Source organism: Typopeltis vanoorti, chromosome 2 (assembly GCF_054136105.1).
Source record: "Typopeltis vanoorti isolate ZY-2024b chromosome 2, IOZ_Tvanoo_1.0, whole genome shotgun sequence".
NCBI lineage: Eukaryota > Metazoa > Arthropoda > Arachnida > Uropygi > Thelyphonidae > Typopeltis > Typopeltis vanoorti.
In genome coordinates, this window is record NC_143550.1 from 54,511,209 (window position 1) to 54,529,874 (window position 18,666).

An 18,666-nucleotide genomic window follows, 5' to 3' on the forward strand; every position below is an offset into this window, starting at 1 on the left:
CCTCTGGCAGGATTTCCTGTTTTTCTGCTTGCTGAAGAAGGCGCATATGCATGCAGCAATGCTTTCGCAATTTCTATTCTGTATTCTAGATATGTTATAGTAGACAAACATTTTTTCTTGTGCAGGAGGAAACTGTTCCAAATAACAAAATCTAATACATGTCCAAACACTTTTTTGTAATATTTTTTATGCTGTTTCCTCATTACAGAGTAGAATGATAGCTGCTGATCGCACCTGTCGACTCCACCCATAGTGTCGTTGTATGCACACACAGCAATGGGTTTTTCTTTCTTCAAACCATGCTTCTCCACGGATTCCGTTGATGTATTGTGCATGGAACACAGCAGAAAAACATCTTTTTTGTCTTTCCAACGTAGTGCAAAGACTTTCCCTTGCTGATAAGCTCGGATTTCCCCCCTTCGATAGCTTTCCTGAAGCCAGATCTGGAGGCATATCTCGCCTTTTTGCATTTACAGTACCATAACTATCTGTACAATGCTGTAAAAGCAAATCAGTGAGTTCAGGACACATATAGTAATTATTCATTGTAATGCAGTAACCTTTCCCCAGTAAAGGGTCTCTCAATATCAGACAATATACATAAATAATATGTATATTGTCTGATTTATAATTTGTTAATTTATAATAATCACTACATAGTTTCAGTATCGAAAAATTAAAGTTAAGTGGAACAATTACTAGAGAAAAATAACAAATTAAATAAAAACTGTACATATGTTTCATAACAGTTTTCGGGTGTGTGATAGTAATGCCACGGGGAAGGGGGTTAAACTATCAGAGGCAAAATAAAGTTTAATTCTATTGTGAAAGGAAATGAAATTTTGATATACATATTTTGAATGATAAAAATAAGCAAATCTATCGCTTACTTTAAAAATTGGAGAATAAAATATCTGAATTATGCAGAAAATATAAATTTAAATCATAACTGTTAATCTCATTTTGTAATGACCAATTATACAAGGAAACCAAGAAAGAGAAAGTACAAAGAACAGTAGATTACTATACAACATGAAGAAAAAATTTAGTAATATGATTAAAGAATTTCATGTTATTCTCTATAAAGCAAAGTTGCTCAAGTGTGTCCTAAAGGAAATCTGTGAAGTATTATTCGATTTCGAAGGTTTTGTACAAAAATAAAAATAACATAAACTGGAACGTCGGCAGCCGGTTTTCTTTTCTTTTTTTAAAAGAATATTTCAAATAATTATCGTGAATTAATTTCTTCGAGAACAAAGAAAAATCTTTTGCCTAGTAAGCAATTTAAAAAAATTAGCGCAAAAAATAAAAAATTAAATTGGTTCTCCAAGGTAAGGCTTTGTTCACTTAGATATTTTTAAGTGAACAAATTATACAAGATCTTTATTTTGTCCAGACATTAAAATTGTATTGTACAATAAAAAGAGAAAACAAAAATATATATAATTTCTCTATTTTAAGTCTATCCTATATAACTAAATATTCAGTTGACCAGCATGGAACAAGGAAGTGCGTTTCTTGTTATAGGCAACTGAGAGGCAGCTAGGAACGCGAGATAATCCGATTAGCCGTTCTCTTCAGCGTGAGGGTTTATCACACTTTCTAATGGACATGACAGTCAAATTGCACTTCTTATCCAGGTTCTTTAAACAGGTGGGCTGAAACATCCAGATTTAGTTGGACGTCCATAGACGTCCTAGCCGTTTGGAAGGTTAATGGTCATTGCTCAGCCATATGAATACTTCTGGAAGACTTAGCTATGGTGAAAACATGAGCTACATCAAGTGGCAAGGTGCTACATTATTATTATAAGGTGCCTCCATGGAGTCAAAAGACTCATCGCGGATATATGCTTCATTCTATTGCTGTCAATATATTGAGTAGGGATTTCTTTAGGTACTATTGCAAAAATTAAAACATTTACTGAGAATGTGAATGACTGATTTACCAAACAACGTTAAGGATAAATAGACTGCAAGATTTTTTGTTCATAATGATGATTGGTCTTGTCCTTTCTATTGTAAAAATCATTCTTCATTAAATTAGCTACATTATTTCGATGAAATACTTTCTGGCTGAATTATCATATATTGTTAATAAAGTGATCCATAGTGCAGTATTAAACAGAATAGCGTTATCTAACAATTCTGTAATTTTTTTAGTTAATTAAGTTTGTTATGTGATCTCAAAGCAACACTTGACTAGTTCTTTTATGTCTTTAGTGCAATCAATGAATGGGATTTTGTCTTGATTTTAACAGCATGTTAATGATTTTGGCAACAGTAGCCCCCCCGTACCCGGGTTTGGTTCCATTGTCTTCTGTGGATACCTGAAACCACGGATAGTAGCGAACCCTATATATATACTATGTTTTTTCCTATACATAAATATCTATGATAAAGTGTAATTTATAAATTATGCACAGTAAGAGATTAACAACAATAACTAATAATAAAACAGAACAATTATAACAAATACTGTAATAAAGTTATCTGAATGTGAATGGAATATTAGCAACCTCAGATGCATGTAGCTTTCTCCACCTTTGCAACGAGTTGCCCTGGTGTTGGACAATCTCTGCGATCAGCCAAACTGTCTATTACTAAAAGAAAGAGCCATACGGCTTCATTTTGGCAATGTAAAATTATTACATAAGCAAAGTGGATATTAGATCCAACATTATTTCAGAGCCGAATGTTTGTAGAGACTATGAAAGTTTCGTAAGTTGACCTTTCGTATGTTAATATCTTCAGACCAAGGGTGACCATGGATAAGTGAAACCGTGGTTATCGAACTGCAGATATGGGGTCCTACTGTATAGGCATCTTTTAAGTCATTTTAAAAAATTTGCAAGTTTGAGTTCCAATTTACCCAATTTCATCAACACTGCATGGTACTTGGATTCCATGGATCTCACAGATGACTTATTTAAACTCATTTGTTGATAATACATATTGGTACATAAGTCTAAATAAGTGCATCTGAGATCTGTAGAATCAATATGTTGAATGGTTTATCACAACCTTACAGATAAAAAATTCAATATTATAATCTCGATTTCAGCTAGAGTAACATGCATTTTTAAGGACAATGCATTAATGATTAATGCAAACAAACAAAACTGAATAAGAATACAAAATTTTGAGCAAGCATTACATAGACTTATGTACCAACATGTATTATCAACAAATGAGTTTAAATAAGTCATCTGTGAGAATCCAAGTACCATGCAGTGTTGATGAAATTGGGTAAACTGAAACTCAAACTTGCAAATTTTTTAAAATGACTTAAAAGATGCCTATACAGTAGGACCCACCATATCTGCAGTTCGATATCCGCAGTTTCACTTATCCGTGGTCAACCTTGGTCCGAAGATATTAACATACGAAAGATCAACTTACTTACGAAACTTTCATAGTCTCTACAAACAATCAAAGACAGCCAGTGTGTGTGTTTGTTAGATCAGCAGCTAAACAGAGAGAACACATCAAAATTATATAACTATGAATTGATATGGGCAACATGAACTGGCAAACTATGTGCTCAACACCCCTGCACATAGTAAGACAGAAAAACTGCTGTCCTAGAAAATTGCTTCAGAAGCACAAGAGCTATTTCTAGAAATTAGCATATGCTGTACAGCTCTTATTGAAATAAATTTGAATCTAAGAAAATTATTAAAATACCTGACAGACTACCATCCCTAATAAAAAGACTTTTGGCCACATCCCAATCACACAGTCTACTGAAATAAGTGCTTGGAATTTTGTATTCTTATCCTTAAAAAGTCCTAAGTTAAAGTGGATTGCAATACTTGATTCAACTGAATTTGCTTTTTGTGTTGTGATATAAGCAACAAAAGTTTAAATAAGTGCAATTTTCTTTCTAATAATCTGGGGTATTTTCATGTCTCCAGTATGCTCAAATCTTACATTTTAGTATTCTAAAATAATCAGTGGCTTAAGAAAATGATTATGAAATCTAGCAGTTCAGGATATTTAAGCACAGCAAAATTTTTCCAATGAAACAGAGTCTGTGCTGTCATCAGCAAAACTATGGATGACATTTGATATTTCTGTCTAAATAGGAATATTCATGAAGTCTTATTAACTGATAATCAATTAACTGACATTATACTCAGGTGACAAGTTCCATCCCCACACACACCTCCTTCCCTTAATGCAAAAAAGAAACTAGCAGGAGAGCACCCAAAATAGACCATGAAGATAGGAATAAGTAAACTATCTTAGCAAATTAGATTTATGATAGCAAAGTTATTTTGTCGTGTACTGAAAATTTCAATACATGACAAATGGCACTCCATAAACCAGTTACTTCTCTGGATCCTCTCCACTATTTTCACATCCAAGAAACCTCAGCAGTCAAATCTGTGCACATGATTTGGATGTCAGTTCAAATGCACTTGTATCCAAAGCTTTATAAAGAGAGAGAATACCTTTCTTAATCCTATTTTTTAGTGTTTAAGTGATCCTTTTAAGCTATTCTGTGCACCTCTGCATATAACTTCTGAACTTGTGCATGGTGTGTCCACCATCACCCTATGGTCCTGCCTGGTTTACCAGCACTGGCAAACAGGATATTATTCTTCTAATCACTCCCAATATCATAAATGTACAAATTAGCTAGTAGCAGCTAAGTTCAAAGTCCTGGGGCACATACTAGTGATCACCCTTTTCCTTGATTTAAATCCATGATATATTACTATTTGATGTCTGTTCATCAACGACCTCCTTGTCCATGTCACTGACTTCACATCAATTCCCCATTTCTTCCAACTTATGTAGTGTTTGATGTGATATGCCATCAAATGCCTTTGCCAAATCTAGCAATTGTGTGTAGCTAATTTCATTATCAACTCAAAATGTCATTATATTGTAGAAGATGAGTAAATTCCTAAGACAAGACCTTTCCTTCACAAAACTGCTATTCCCACAGATCACATTCCAATCTATGCATTCTTGAATTCTGCCTGTGACTTACAATACCTTAATTATCATTCTTAAGACGAATGGTCTATCATTTTCCACCTGTCTTGAGGCTCTTTCCACTTCCATAAAAACTTTGCCAGTGCTGAGACTTAAAACACTGATATCAAATGCAAGGAGCAATATGGAAATATCTTTCTATAACATATTCCCATACTGCTGCCTGTCACCAGTCACTGAATTATATCCACCTAGATGATACAGCTTCAAAAAATGATCACTCAGTAATGCAACTATTTCTTTTGCTTGTGTCACTTCCCTAACTATCAATATTATTCTTCCATAATCATTTTTTTAGCTTCAATTGAATAATTTTCTCTAAATCTGATTTTTCCTTCCTCTACATGCTGGTCACCCTTCTTGCTTGTACTTTGTAATGGTAATGAGCTCAGTGATTGCATTTCTTTTTATATTTCTTACAAAACATACTTTTCGATTTTTGCAGTACCATCTTCATGATGCCATTCCCCTATTTGATTCCACCCTGAAGGACCTATATTAGTTTACACTTTTGTGAAAAAGTAAGTACTATGATTAAATTAAAGACATCAATTTTTGCTTTTTATCACCTACCTTATTATGGTTATCACTATATGAATCACAAAGTGATATCCTTGCAAATCTTTCTATAAGATCTCTTATAACAAATTCAAAATTATCTACACACTCTTTTATTCCTGAATCACAAAAAAGAACAATTATGGTGATATGCAAAAGTTAAATAAAAAATTTTCAACAATGCATAATAATTTCATAGATAATATACAGCCTATAACATGACATTTAAAAATACTGTCTAAATTATTAACTCTAACAATTTTACAAATCAGAAAAACTGATTTATCTTGTCAATAGCAACAGTGTATGCCTGTGAGATTTTTTTCACAATGTTTTTTCAATTTATAAAAGCTTTAGTCTATATTACAATTAATGCAGGGACAGGAAAATGTTGTGTTATGACCTTTCTACGAGTCATAGTACTCTGAAAGCTAAGTTCTGAGAATGACTCACCAAACACTGGACTGTACAAGAGGAAAGAAATAAGGCATCTCACTTTGATCTTGAGGGCTATCAATGCAGGATGAAACAAAGGCAAACCACCTCCAACTATACCAGAAACAAAGCACCATATGCCTTCTGTGACCTTTTGACAAAAAAGACATCAGAAGAATACTAAATAACTTAGACAAAGTGTTGAGATCCTGATGGCACTTCTGTAATGATACTCCAGAACTAACATCTGTCCTAAATCATCTCTATAATCAAACCACAATTAGTTGGTAGTTATCCCAAAATCATAACAGGAAGCATATCCAACCTATTCCAAAAATTGAAGATAAGTCTGCCATCAAACTAATGACCAATCATCTTCACCTCAATCTTCTCAAAACAACAGAGAAAGTCAACAATCTCGTCCACTACCCACAGATCCACCAATTATTCAACAACCACCAGAATGGATTCTACATCTCTAGATCCATGGTTGATCTCTCAGCTCACATCCAGTATTGGATAAATGTTGTGGAAGGGTTTGGAAAAGTAAATGTGTTGCTCATGATCTGTGTGCAGCATCAAGACCTGCTAAGTAATTTGTCATCCTTTGATCTACCTTCCACCCTCTGTTACTAAATAGCTTTCAATGGGTGTCATGGTGGACAGATTCAAAAGAGAAAAAAAAAATGTGTCAAAGTTCTTTTTTCACAACCCCTAACTTGCAACTCCCTCCCTCCCTCCCACATGGCACCAACATGCTATAGGTTCCTCTATCTCTTGTATATAGGGATATATCAGGTAACCAAAAAAGTTTGTGGTTTTTGATAGCATTCGCTCTAATGACTTGTTTTATTTTGTAGTGGTTTGCAGAGCACACACTTATGATGCCCACAATCTTTATGGGCATCATAAGGCAAAGATACACATCAGCCAATCAGTGTGCTCTAACTTGTGTAATCTTTTTCTGTAACTTTGAACCATTTTAAAATGTCAGTTGAACCTGGTGTAATTTAGCTTGTTTGCTTTACGAATTTAAACTCAGTTCAAGGGCTTCAGAAGCATCCCATATGTGTGTGTGGCATTTGAAAAAGATGTGGTAGCAGAACATGCTACACAGAAATGGTTTAAAAAATTTGTTTCTGGCAATGAATCACTTGAAGATGCACCATGTTCAGGAAGACCCTCCACTATGGATAATGAATTATGTGCTGCTGTTGAAAATAATTCCACATTAACATGTCAAGAACTCGCACAAATGTTTAACGTGAATGGTGAAACAATTCATTTACACTTGCATAAACTGGGAAACTCATGGAAGCTAAGCAAATGGGTCCCACATACATTATCAGCACACATTAGCCATACAAATTTTTTTTTGGTTGCACGATATATATAGGGGAATATATATATATATATATATATATATATATATATATATATAAAGTCAACCCTCGACTTACATCTGTTAAGGTTTTTCTGTGATTCTTCACCAGGTTTTTTGATTGTGCATGTAGGAGGCCATATTGCACAAAACATCACAAAATATGCAACAATAAATACACAAATAACCCATTTCTCAAACACAAAATCAACAGAGGAACTGTTGAAGACACGTGCCAACTGCCGAGGGAGGTTGCCACTGAAAACACTGTAGCCACTGTGCATGCTTTACCTTACTCTCGCTTGCATTTTGTTCGAAAGTATAGCCAAAAATGTTATTTATTCAATTATGGGATCACGGATGTATCTTTGAGAGGACGTAATTCGAACAGACGCAAGTCGAGGGATGACTTTATACAGTGGTGTCTCATAGTTTGTATTTAATTCGTTCCAGAAATCTGTTCGAACTATGAATCGTTCGAAGTCCGAATCAAGATTTTACATAAGAAATAATGGAAAGCGAAATAATCCATTCCCATATCCAAAAAATTTCAATAATATTTTTATTTTATCTATTTTAGGTTTTTTAATGTTAATAACTTAGAAAAAATTAAACAAAATAATCTTATATTTATTTTATTAATTTTAATTATTACAACATAAAAATAACAGTGAAGAATATTTTTTTAATATAAAAATCAAGAAGAAAATAATGCTCCCATTGTTAAGCATCTTCTTTCTGCTTCTTAGCTGGAGCTGAGAATGCTGATTCACGTTCTCTTTTTTCTGCAGAGAAGAATCTATCTAATGCTGTTTGGTACTGACGATTTTCTTTGATATTTTTAAAATAATCCATCACGTTGTCATCGAATAAGTTGATATTCCTGGTCACTACTGTCTTATTAGGGTGCCATTTTTCCACAATAACTTGTGTCCTAACCCAAACAGACAACAATTCTTGAAGGTCGGCACTGGAAATGTATATTTTGGCATCCTTCTCTTCCATAAAAATTTCTTTTTCCACTTCTTTTTTTGTTGTTGATTGTGAAGATGTTGAAGTTCTTCTGTGCTGAGTTCGGTTTTATGATCATCTATTAACTCCTCTACATCCTCATCACTCACCTCTAATCCCATAGCTTCACCCAAAGACACAATTTCATTTACAGACTCTTCTTCACTGACTTAAGAATGCTACTTATCGTTGAATTTGACATTTTAAACATCGTCGCCAGATCCATCAAACATGTACCGCTTTCATGTTTCATGATAATTTCTTTTTTCATCTCAATTGTTGATACTACAACTTTTCTTTTAGGTGTTCTTCTTTCTACATTCTTGGATGCCATGAGCAATAAAAAAAAATGCCAAAAACAGTTAAAAATTCTCTACACAAACATATCGCACAATGACTAAGCTGTGTAAAGCAAGGGACAATGCACAGTGGACTGAGATAGACACACACTGCGCAGACACAGGGAAGTGAGTGAGGGAAAGCATGCTCAATGGCGTGCCGAAAATGTCTAATGCTATATGACTCTGAGTTCCTGGACTATAGTTCGAACTTAGAAAAGCCAATCGAACTGCGAATCAAATTTCTTGCATTCTCAAGAGTTTGAACTCTGGAACATTCGAACTACCACTGTATATATGTGTGTGTGTATATATAAAGTCATCCCTCGACTTACGTCCATTATGAAAATATAGCTGAAAATGTTATTTATTCAATTATGGGATCACGGACATAAGTCGAGGGATGACTTATATATATATATATAAAGTCGAGGAATGACCTTATATATATATATATATATATATATATAAGGTCATCCCTCGACTTACGTCCATTTGTAATATTTATATATATGTCATCCTCGACTTACGTCCATTCGAGTTACATCCTCTCGAAGATACGTCCATGATCCCATAATTGAATATATAACATTTTCGGTTATACTTTCGAACAAGATGTAAGCAAGAGTGAGTAAGGTAAAGCATGCGCAGTGCAACCTCCCTCGGCAGTCGGCACGTGTCTTCAACAGTTCTGTTGATTTTGTGTTTGAGAAATGGGTTATTCGTGTATTTATCACGATGTATTTCGCAATGTTTTGTGCAATATGGTCCCTACATGCACAATCAAAAAATCTGGTGAAGAATTACAGAAAAAGAGGCAAGCAATTGATCTTGAAACGAAGTTGCAAGTTATAAAGCAACATGAAGCTGGTAAACCTGTCAATGTGATTGCACATACTTCGGATGGTGACCATTTTGAAAAATAAGGATAAAATCATAGAGGCTGCAAAAGGATCTGCTTCCATTAAATTCGACGATAGTGATGAAGCAATAACAGGGTCCTACCTGTCATTGCTTCAGTGATATGGAAAAGTCCTCTATCCATGATGCAAGCTACTTGCATCATGGATAGAGGACCTGAACCAAAAGTGCATACCCCCTTGGCACTGTACTATAAGTTGACCAACTAACCTCCTGTGTATGGGCCAAACATAAAAAAAAAAGAAAAAAAAAAAGTGCTAAAATTTAATTGTTAATGATACTGATATCTTAGTGAGCTTTGATATTACCTCATTGTTCACCAATATTCCTTTAAATGACAACTTATTGCTTTCAAAAAAAAATGATTTTCCTCTTGATACCATAGACCACTTTTTCTTTGCTATCCATTCCAGTTATTTCTCTTGGAAAACAAAATTTATAAACAGAGTACCCTCTATGGTGTACAGAGTACCCTTAATTCTCCACTTGCCAATTTTTTTTTATGGAAGATTTTGAAATGGAACTCGTGACTCAGCCCCTCTCAAACCTTCTATCTTCAGGTTAAGTTATGTGGATGATGCGTTTTCTATTTGGTCTCATGGCACATACACTTTTTTCTGTCATCTCAAATAGTTTTCATGCTAAAATCCAATTTACAAATGGAAAAGAAAACTAATAATAGTCTAGCCTTTCTAGACACCTTGATCACCTGCCTACCTAATGGTAACCTGTCTTCAGTATACAGGAAAGCACTCACACAGGCAGATATATTCACAAACTTTCCCATCACCCACTCCCTCTCCTCTCAATAATATATGGTGTCATTAACACCATATATTATTGAGAGAAACAAAGGTTATAGGTTCTATAGCCCATTGAGCCTATAACCTTTGTTCCAATAAGACCTCTCCTACAGCTGAACTCTTACATCACACTAATGGCTTCAGTTCCCACAGTATCAAAAAAAAATAATCAATTCCCCCCCCCCAAAAAAATCCACAATGTTCTCTGTTCTCTTCAGGGAGATTTTATAATGCTATCACCATCCACTATGTCCAAGGCACATCATAAAAAATAGCCAGAATCTTAAAGAAATACAATCTTTGCACCACTTGCAAGTCTCACCTAAAAAACTAGCTATCCTTATCCACTCCACTCAAGATAAACTTCTCCACTCTCATTTCTAAGTATATAGAGTTCATTGTTCCTGCAAGTTTGACTACTATTGATAAACAGGAAGATCAACTACCATCCACATAGAACATAAAAAATACATCTGCAGTCATAACTATGGTCAATCTGGCCTTGCACACTATGCTTTGGATACTACTCACAGAATCAATTAGAAAAAGACCACTAACTAAATTAAGTAAATTTAGAAGAGAACGAATCCATTGCTCTCTTAAAAATCTACTTAAATTGAATAAATATGGTTGCATAAAACTTCCAAAAATATGAGAAACACCAATACTTTTATATCCTAGTTTACATCCTAGGCTGCCCCACCTAGTTAGGATTCTAGTCTTTTGTCCATGTGCTTCATAGTTTGTGCTACCTTTGTGTGTGGGGGTGGTGACAAGTCTCATAGTACTCTGACGATGTCTCTATAACTGAGGCAAAATATTGGAAGAATCAAACACTATTTTTAATAATTTCCTGGTGCTGTTTCACTCCATTAATCTTCTAATGTGATTTGTCAACACTTAAGAGCTCTCCACTCTTCTGCTTATAGTGGCAACTTATTATTATTATTATTATTATTTTGACACCTCCAGGGAGTCCAAAGACTCATCGAGGGAGAGTGTGCCGACAGCATCGAACGATTGGCCCCCTTCCAACTACTAACCGCGCTCAAACTTACTTAACTGAGCCATTAGTAGCAGAGGCTCTACCAATCGACCAACTTATATAAATAGATATGACACTGGTTAACTGGATAAGAGGGTGGCTGCTGGACAGATATCAAAAAGTGGTATAATGGCAGGGTAGAATTGAGAAAAAAACAGGTGACTAGTGGTGTGTCACAAGGTTCAGTGCTGGGACCATTGCTGTTTAATTTTTATATAAATGATATAGGAAATTACCTGAAAGGAAATATTCAGTTGTTTGCTGATGATGTGAAATTAGGTAGAATAACAGTTAATCAAGGCAATATAAGGAGCTTGCAGGAAGATTTAAATAGGCTGTCGGTATGGGCAAAAGTTAATGGGTGTTAGTTTAATGTCGAGAAACATAAAGTTATGCATTTTGTGATAAATAGATTACAAGCTGTGTATCACATTGATGACACTGTACTCCAGGAAACAGATGAAGCTAGAGATTTAGGGGTGGTGGTTAGAATTAAAGTTTAGAGAACACTATTGCTAAGGTAGCCCATAAAAATTACTTTGCTATTGAAGACCACATTAACAAGTAGAGATAAGGAAGTTATTCCTCTTTATAAGGCCTTGACACACCCACATCTAAACTACTGTGCTCAAGTCTGGAATACTGGGTTTCTTGGGGATGAGGAAGCAGTGGAGAGGATTCAGAGGCAAGTGACCAAGATGGCAAATGGAATGATCTATGGAATGTTCACTATGAGGATAGACTGAAAGTATGCAGACTGCAGAAGTTGGCTGATAGGAGAAAAAAAAGGGGGATATGATAGAAACATTTCCGTTGCTTTAAAGGGTTTTATAGGATAGGTGCAGGGAAAATGTTTCTGCACTTGGCTAGAGTGACCAGAACAAGAGGTCATCCCTGGAAATTGAATAAAGGTGTGGTTAGTAAGGTGCAAGGATTAGATTTTTTGCTTGGAGAGTTGTGATTGGAATGGGTTGCCAGAGTCAGTTGTGAGTGCTTTGTCTGTTAATGGGCTGAAGGAGAGGTATGATAGATTGTGTGGATAGATTGAGTCTCCTACAATGAGTCTTTGGACTCCACTGAAGTGCCCATACAATAATAATAATATAAAACCCAGCTTGAAATGTGGAAAGGCAGCAGGAGTAGATGATATTCGACCAGAAATGATGAAATATGGGGGTATAAAAGTCTTACAGTGGCTGCACTACATAGTTCAGAAAGCCCGGACAGAGGGACGAATTCCCAATGATTGGAGTAGAGCTCTAATAGTACATAAGATATATATAAAAAGAGAAATAAAACTGAATGTGAGAATTACAGAGGTATTTCCCTACTGAGTGTTCCTGGCAAGATCTATGCAAGCATACTTGAGAAACAGTTCAGAAGAATTGTGGAAGAAAAGCTTGAAGAACAAGCTGGATTCAGGCCAAATACAGGCTGTCAGGATCAGATCTTCACTTTACGACAAATAGTTGAAAAAGCATGGAAATATAACAAAGATCTGTATTTAAGTTTTGTCGATCTGGAAAAGGCATATGACAAGGTGCCAAGAGAGAAGCTATTCAACACGCTACAGTTATATAGTGTCAATGGGGCATTAGATCAAGCAACACTTAGTCTGTATTTGAGTTGTAAGTCAAATAATTGAAGGAAGTACAAGAAGATGGTTTAATGTTAAATCTGGTGTGAAACAAGGATTACATTATCCCCTCTGTTATTCATTATCTATATGGATCACATTATGAAGGAAAGTGGTATTAAACATGATATCAGAATTGGAGATGTTAATGTCAGCTCTTTATGCGGACAATGTTATACTTCTAAATAAATCCGTTACAAGTTTGCAAAAGTCCCTGACTAAATTGAATAACTGTTGTAATAGATATGGTATGAAGGTGAGCATTAAAAAGACAAAGACAATGAAAATAGGTAGAATTGCTGAAAATGTCAACTGTTTTGTGAATGAGGAACCTGTGGAACAAGTAAAACATTTCAGCTACTTAGGCACGATTTTTAGTGAAGATGGTAAATTAAATATGGAAATAGACAACAGAATCAACAAAGCTGGTATGGTAGGAAGTCAACTGAATAAATTAATATGGAATAAGAGAGAAATTAGTCAGAACACTAAATTAGCTGTATACAAGACAGTGTTCAAACCAGTTTTAACTTATGGATCTGAGAGCTGGATCAGAAGTAAAACACTTGAGCAAAGACCAGAGACCGCAGATATGAGAGTCCTGAGAAAGATTAGAGGCGTGAACAGATGGCATCAATGGCAATATCATATTAAAAACGAGGATATTAGGAAAGAACTTGACATTGTTGGCATCCAGGAATGCATTAGCAGAGCTAATCTCAGGTGGCATGGTCACTTAAACAGAGTGGGTGAGGAAAGATTAGCAAAACAAGTGTTCTCTGCCAGGTTGGCAGGAAAACGACCCAGAGGAAGACCAAGATATAGGTGGATTGATACGGTACAATGTGCCTTAGACGATAGAAACATAAGATCTGATAATGATAATATTGGAGTCTTGACAAGTGACAGACTGATTTGGAGGAAAATTGTAGATAGGAAGTTAGTAATGATGTAAATTTTTCATGTAGTACTATCATATCCTGTACACCCCTCGAGGGTACATGTCAGGAATTTGATGATGATGATCCTCCAGAAGTAAACTTGGTTCTTTTCCATAACCTTTCCCATCATCTGAAAACAACTGAATTTTTCCCTTAAAACAAAACGCTATATCAATATATAAATTAAATAGCAGCGGCCCCAGCACACAATCCTGTGACACCCCAACTTGTCACTTTGGACTAGCATAGCCTTAACTGTTTTGGCTATAAATACAAAACAACCAACTCTCTCTCCGAGACACCACTCCCCAGTACATGACTTTTCAGTAGCGCACTCAAGACGTAATATCTTGGTTGGGGGTGGGGGGGGGGGGAGTGAGTTGAGTAGACGATTTGAGATTACACACTACATTGCATATGACCTATGACTGAGCATCTGCAATGATCACTAATTCATAAGTAATATAGAAATAGAAGACACGGCACAACATAAATTTTTAAAAAAAAATGAATTTGAATTAGGAAAAGATTTTTGGAAAATTTTCTGAAGTTGTTTCCTTTTTCTTTTGGGTGGGCCAGGGGTCAATTGTCCCCCCCCCAATCTGGGGTCACCACTCTGACACACTGATATCTATTACTTGACTTTGAAAAAGCAAAACGAAGTAATATTACAGTATATTTATCCCTGTCCCTGTGCTGTCATCACTTTAATATAAAATGTAATCAAATTATTAAATCACTGAAATGGCTTTTTTTTTTTAATGAAAAAATGCTAATCTGTGGTGAAAGTATATCAAAGTAACCATGGAAGGTATACATTAAGACAAAAGATGGCACTCAATATATTCATGACGCTTGCTGTATGGCAAAGTCAATCAACAAACTGTTTGCTGAGCCAATTCTACTTCTGTACTTAGCATGAACAGTATTTACCAGTGGCAGAAACAACCAACAGGAGTGGGTTGGTTTATCATCCACAATAAGCAATCCCACTACTAAGTAACCCAAAATTTCAGGTTAAGGGAGCATCGTAAAAGATATGGGATATAATTGAGTAACTTAAAATATGACATCAATATGATGTAATTTTTTTTGTGCTGTCGTCATTGACAGAAACAGTTCTGATTCTATATATTTTCTTCACTTAAAGAGGTGTTATTAGCAAATGACAGTTTATTAACTTATTAAAGAGATCATCATAATTATTTCTGCCAGATACAAAAGGTTTAAATGCAGAAGTTAAATGGTTAAGAGAATGATTTATTTATTGATCTTACTTTAATAGCAATTTGGAAAGCAGTAATATCAATAATAATGTACTGAACAAACTGAAGTTTTATGCATAGCTTCTATTTTCTGATTAAAAAAAGGCAATAAAAGAAAAAAGCTCAATGTTTTTGTTTCCAAATGTATTCTTTCAACACAGAAAAGTAAATAATTCACAAAGTAGAAGGCAACAAATGGTTAACAGACTCAGAGTTACATATAACATGTGCTTTTCTCTCTTAGGCCTAGCACAATATAATTCTCATTACTATTAGCACAGTATCAGTATAATAATAATACCACACACATCTCTATAAATAGTAAATCATAAAACATAATGTAAAATACTATATGTCCAACTATATCACCTACCAAAACTTAACTGGGTTCAAAAGATTCGAACAAGCAATGCTTTCAACAACTAAACAGACACATGCACTCGCGTAGATGTCAATGCGACGTCTATAATTTTCCTTATTAATAACTAATGAAAGAAAAAAGATAACTCCAAAGCACAAACCACACATTCCCAAAACAAATCAGATCATTATCAGAGCAAAAAAATATTCCTAAATTTTCGCTAAATAACAAAAAGAAGTTACTGACATATTTCATTTAAAAAATAAATAAAATAAATAAAAATAAAAAAAGTTCGCTAGCGCCTTTTCCCATGCAAATTCTATGTACAGTATATAAATAGTTGAATTCAGCAACAAATGGATACATGAAGTAAAAATGGTCAAAAAAACAAGAGGTCAAAATGAGCAAAGTGCCTCAATAAGGAATGTGGTCACATCTCACACAACATAGCGCTTACAAAGATGTTTTATACGATTTCTAATGGTGTCCAAGAGATTAGCTAGTGATAACAATCATTGCTTCTGCAAAGTACTCCTAAGTCTCATATGTACTATGCGATAGTCTCTTTTTAAAGATATTGAGGCCTCCGTAGATCAGTCGGTTTCGACGATGCCCTTTGGTTGAAAAGACCTGAGTTCAAATCTTTAGGACGAGAATAACCTTTATCAGGGGATTTTCGACTGAAGGTGAGTTAGTCGGTCTCATACACAGCTGGCCAGTTTTCTCCTGCAGAGCAGGCAAACAGGTCATTAGACAGACGCAGTAAGTAGGCATAATACACTGACCTCATAGCCTCAGTTGCTTCGGTTACAGATTAAAAAAAAACTTAAAGATATTATTCCACCAGCATCGCTCGATGAAGACAAGCGTTATCATCTTGTAGGATAATTATATCCTCTTCTATACCTATATAAGAGATCCGGGCAAGGACCTAGTGTAAGCTGCAGCATTCTCTCGGAAACACATACAGTTCGGTGATCCACCCAACGAGATGCTTTCCCATTCAGTGGCGTAGCTGGGGTGGGGAGGTCCGCCCAGAGCGACACTTTGAACCTTGCCCTATACGTTTTTGACTTTTTTGTAGCATTTTTTAGAGGGGCGGCAAATTCGGGGACAGCCCCGGGCGGCAAAAGCTCTAGCTACACCACTGTTCCGATCACATTACCTCCTCCACAAGTGGCCCTTTCACGGTTATTAGAGGAATAACAACGTGTTGCTGGTTCTATCTCCAGTTCAGAGCACGCCTGATATTGCCTTTCTAGCCAAGGGTACATTATTATCCATCTAATCATCCTTTGCATTATCGTCCGATTATACTATGCATATTAATTGCACTTGTGTATTTCTTCCCATGCAAGACTGGGTAACTCATATTTAGCCCAAAAAAATCTTATAATGCTTACTGATATTCTAGACTGGGAAATTCCAGGACTTTCCAAATAATAATAATAATTAAAACAAATATGGAGACCAAAATATCTTATATGACACAAGAACATTTTATATGGACTCATCAACTAAACGTGAGTTATAGCAATATGCGACCTAGCGCAAAGGATGCAAACGTGATTTTCACTGAGCTTCAACCGAAGACATCAGTGATACAATAAATAAAAAAAGTCGCTAGTGCGCCTTCAGTTAAAAAGTTATTTAAATATTCTTCGTTTCTTATACGAGAAAATGCATGCTTTTGATTGACACAGTCTATTAAATCACAGATATCTAAGAATATAACACAGAATAATATCATATGCAAATATAATAAAGATATAATATAATGCATATGTGTAGCTCAGTGGATGTGGCGTTTGCCAACCACGGCGCTTGGCCGCACGAAGGAAGACTTGATTTCGAGTCCAGTCGGCGACTAGAGGAATTGACCGCACGAAGAAAGAGTTTGGTGGTTCAAATCTAGTCGCCGACTAGAGGAAATTTTTCTAAGCCTTTTTTTTTCGACCGGTTCCCGAGTTAGTCGATCTCTGGCACGGGCAAGCGGGTTTTTCCTCCCGGAAACTCGGGTTTTTCGTCCCGTAAACTCAAGAAAATCGACCGCAGAACCCACATTATTTTCAGACATTAAATATATTGTGTTAAGGTTAGGGACCACGAGATGGCGGCACATTTGAGCCGTCTCTCTTCACTGTGTACCGCTTAATTAGTGATAGCCTTGGGCCATCTATCTCCGATTGGTACCAGTGGAGATTGAACTGCCCACTCAGTCTCCAAAAGTTAGATAGGGCTAAATGGCCTCGCCTACTCCCGTATACGGGAATAAAAAGGCGTTAGCTGATTTTTTTTTTTTTTTTTAATACAGAGCCTGTGTAGCTCAGTAAAAGTGGCATTTGCACTCCACTGCATAGGTTCAAATCTAGTCGCCAACTACAGGAACATTTCCTAAGCCTTCTTTGACCGATTCCCGAGTTACTCGATGTCTGGCACAGGCAAGCGAGTTTTTCCTCAAAGAAAACCAGGTTTTTCTTCGCGTAAAACTCAACAAACTCAGCCGTAGAACTTACAGCATCTCAGTCAATAAATATATAGTGTTAGGATTGGGACCACGAGATAGAGGAAGTACTAGCCTTCAACTTAAGTCTAGTTCAAGCAACCTATTCTTGCCAGCTACCTCTCTTCACCGAATGCAGGTTAATGATAGTCTTGATCCAGCTATCTCTAATTGGTCTCTGGTGGAGATTGAACTTTTCCTCAGTCTCCCAAAGTTAGATAGTGCTAAAAGGGCTTCGCCTATTCCATGTAAGGGAATCAATAACTTCAGCAGGTTTTTTTTAATATAATACAGAATAATATTGTCCACAAACATACTGCAGTCATCTATATACATCTATCAAGCATGCATTTTTAGTGCAGAAAAAACACTGAAAATGCATAGTTTTATAGACACAACAGATTATGTGAGGATGCTTAACGGTCTTGGCATAGAATTAATTGAGATAATATAAGGACAAGT

The 18,666-nt window shown here is 35.6% G+C and overlaps 1 protein-coding gene across 2 annotated transcripts in view; it reads right to left on the bottom strand.

The window, feature by feature from the left end:
• La (La autoantigen-like) overlaps positions 1-15,795 on the bottom strand; it is a 107,852-nt gene extending 92,057 nt beyond the window's left edge. Inside the window, exons 1-2 of one of the 2 annotated variants that reach the window (XM_090405068.1) lie at positions 15,714-15,795; positions 5,580-5,683 (exon numbers count right to left, since the gene is read on the bottom strand). The gene's annotated coding sequence lies outside the window, so the exon portion shown is untranslated. The remainder of the gene's footprint in view (positions 1-5,579; positions 5,684-15,713) is intronic. The other variant, XM_090405075.1, reaches the window with a different exon arrangement.
• Between the last annotated feature and the right edge of the window lie 2,871 nt (positions 15,796-18,666).